Genomic DNA, 3912 nt, shown 5'->3' on the forward strand with positions numbered 1-3912 from the left:
GACTGTAACAAATCAGGTTGTAATTGCTGCCTCTGTGAATAAAAGGTTCAGTTGAACTCTTCCTCGTGGAGTGCGTCTCTATAAGCTCGGGGCTTTTTTGGATGAATATTAACACGGCAACTCCGGCCGTGGGAGATCGCACCGCCGCTGGCACTAGTTGAAGGTCTGTGGGGCTGCAGACTGTGCCAGCCTGTTTCCAGCACGAGGAAGCCAGTAAGTGCGAGGCAGAATTGCTAACTTGAGACCCACTGGAGGGTATTGAAAACATTTTTGAAATTGGGAGAAAAACATTATTGGAAAAAACGGACCCCTCCGAAGGGGAGGATTTGGGACTACTGTGACTAGCATGCAATTCACTGGAGAATGCAGGTTATGTGAAAATGAGCAGCAGTCCGTATCTGATTTTCCAAAGGACCCGCCCTATGATTAAGATGCCGGAGGCATCGAAACGCGTCAGGGACTGTAACAAATCAGGTTGTAATTGCTGCCTCTGTGAATAAAAGGTTCAGTTGAACTCTTCCTCGTGGAGTGCGTTTCTATAAGCTCGGGGCTTTTTTGGATGAATATTAACACGGCAACTCCGGCCGTGGGAGATCACACCGCCGCTGGCACTAGTTGAAGGTCTGTGGGGCTGCAGACTGTGGCAGCCTGTTTCCAGCACGAGGAAGCCAGTAAGTGCGAGGCAGAATTGCTAACTTGAGACCCACTGGAGGGTATTGAAAACATTTTTGAAATTGGGAGAAAAACATTATTGGAAAAAACGGACCCCTCCGAAGGGGAGGATTTGGGACTACTGTGACTAGCATGCAATTCACTGGAGAATGCATGTTATGTGAAAATGAGCAGCAGTCCGTATCTGATTTTCCAAAGGACCCGCCCTATGATTAAGATGCCGGAGGCATCGAAACGCGTCAGGGACTGTAACAAATCAGGTTGTAATTGCTGCCTCTGTGAATAAAAGGTTCAGTTGAACTCTTCCTCGTGGAGTGCGTCTCTATAAGTTCGGGGCTTTTTTCGATGAATATATATATATATATATATATATTCACTGAAAAAACCATAGGTTATAGACCATATATAGTTAGGAATTAGCATTTAAAAAACCTTATTTTACTCACACAAAACCATTGAAATTCCATATATAGTTAGTTGCACTAACTATATATCGCGCATCCGCAATCCACTGCTGATGATGTCACATATTACATCATTCATGACATGGTCAGTGACATCACTGATGACATCACTGATGACATCTCAAATGACATCACTGATGACATCATCCAGTGACTGTGTGTTTCTGTAAAGTTTAAATATGTTTGATATATTGAAGAATGAGTGGATGTATAAGTGTCTGGATGAAGGATTTAGTAGGTGCGTGACTGACTGTATGAGTGAGTGAATAAATGTGTCGTACTAAATGCATGGGTTAGTGACTAAACTGTCTGAATGTGTGCATCAGTATGTCTGTTGTGATGTAAACTGCTGCATGTGTTGATCATTAGCTATACGAGAGGCTATATGTGTTATTGATTGGTTGCCCAAGTATTTGTATGTGAGATTGAGTTTGTGTGGGGGTGGCTGGGAGGTGTGTGACTCTGTGCATAGATGTGTGAGCAGTTGATTCACTAGGTGTATGAGTTCAAGAGTGCATGTGGAAACAGCTACATAGGCAGTTGACTGTGTGCATGAGTGTATTGATGAGTGAATGGATATCTCAATGCTACATGCCATAGTAAGTACATATGTAAAACACAGTACATGTGAGAGTTGGCATATATAAATAACTGTGCATGAGAGCCACTGAATGTGTGAGTGGCTGTATGGATCATTGTGAACTTGTATCAGGGATTGTATAAGAGAGTAAATATGTGTTAGTATATGTTTGAATACGTAAGGTGTGTATAACTGTATAGTTGAGGAAATGGAGGTGAGATTGTTTCTTTGCATGACTGACTAGGTGTGTGAGTAACTCCATGGATGAGTGACAGTGTGTGAGTGTCTGTATACACTGAGTGTATCTAAGGTTATATTAGAGTCTGAAGAGGTTTATCGTATTAGCACAAGAATGATGTCAAATGAGATGTCATCAGTGATGTCATCAGTGATGTCATTTGAGATGTCATCAGTGATGTCATCAGTGATGTCACTGACCATGTCATGAATGATGTAATATGTGACCTCATCAGCAGTGGATTGCGGATGCGCGATATATAGTTAGTGCAACTAACTATATATGGAATTTCAATGGTTTTGTGTGAGTAAAATAAGGTTTTTTAAATGCTAATTCCTAACTATATATGGTCTATAACCTATGGTTTTTTCAGTGAATTTTCAAGGTTTTTTAAATGCTAATTCCTAACTATATATGGTCTCTAACCTATGGTTTTTTCAGTGAATTTCAATGGTTTTTTAATAGCAAATATCATAAGCTGTCGAATGTCAAGTACGTGGTAAGTAAAAACATTTTTGTGTTTATGCACACTGATCTGCTTTGAATGCTGCCCCCCCCCCCCTCATTTCTATTAGGAGTACTCTCTCTTTGCAGATAGTGAAGGGTAGTTAACGCAGGCCTTTGCCCCCGTTGTAATCCGTCGTGCCTGCTTCTCTCTCCATTTGATTGATTGTTATCCAAGCATTTACTGTTTTAGAATTGGTTCTCTTTGGTTCATTCTCTATTTACAAACAAGCACAGAGTCGCAATACTCTGTTTAGTCTTTGCAGATAGTGAAAAATCGTGTAAAAAAACAAAAGGAATCGAGCAAAATCAGTAGGCCACTAATGGGATCTCTTTTTGACCTCGCTAAAATAGAAACATTAGGAACAACCCCTCATGAGAAATACGAAACTAGTGAGATGAACTGAACTCCACACCATGATGGCTGCAAGACAGCTCAGCTCCGCCACCCACCCCGCCCAAAATAACGATAAACTCTATGCAAATATTACAAATATATACAACACACCAGCAAAGTAACAGGGAAAAACATTTTATTAAATAACTATTTACATAACTATTTTATACTTTTTGTTGCCCGATCCGGCTAGCTCAATCGATCGAGCATGAAACTCATGCACTCTGATAGTTCAAAGTTTTGAGGAGTGCTTGTTAGACTGTCTGAAGCTTATTTGCACCTGCTACAGCTTCACTATTCTCAATGTAAGTGGTGGCTGTTTGAGGATGTTACTGCATTTGAAAACAATGTGATGCGGTGCCTCCCTGAACCGCTTGACGGAGGCCCCCGAGGGACGGTGTGATGGCGCGGACTCGGAGGGGGCCTATTCACTACCGCACCCTCTGACACTCCTCTTCCTATGTGTCCGATTGTCCAGGCCGGTCCCAGGCTATCACCTAGCCCTGCAGATGTAGTTTATGGCCCCAGCTGTAAAGAATCACCCCTCTTCAAAGGAGTTACAGTAGATCAAGGCCCCCACCCGATGAGATCCGTCACACCACACGTGTTCCTACTATCTGAAAACCATCCTGTATTGTGATTGGGGAGGGGACCGAGCCTGAAGCGGAAGATTCCAGGGATGCCTCTTTGTACATCAAAGTTTTTACAATTATGTGTCACATTAAAAATATATAGCACTCCAACAAAGTAGTAGGATTATAAAACTTTAATAACTTATAAATATATACAACGCAACAAAAACAGTAAATACATTTAAAAATTTTGTTGAAAAAAGAAGCAACAATGGTCAGTAGCTGTGTTTTGTGCGAATAGTCCCAAGGCAGCACAACGTGCTGAGTTCTGGACGGCACCCAGGTGATGTTACCTGGGTGCCGCACTGGTTTTTGGTATCCTCCAATGCAGCTCCGAAAAACGGCGTGGGGCGTCCCGGGGGGTGGCCTCGTCAGTAGCGGTCTGTTGTGCGAATAGTCCCAAGGCAGCAGAACGCGCTGAGATG

Source organism: Lissotriton helveticus, chromosome 4_1, assembly GCF_964261635.1.
Source record: "Lissotriton helveticus chromosome 4_1, aLisHel1.1, whole genome shotgun sequence".
Taxonomy (NCBI): Eukaryota; Metazoa; Chordata; class Amphibia; order Caudata; family Salamandridae; genus Lissotriton; species Lissotriton helveticus.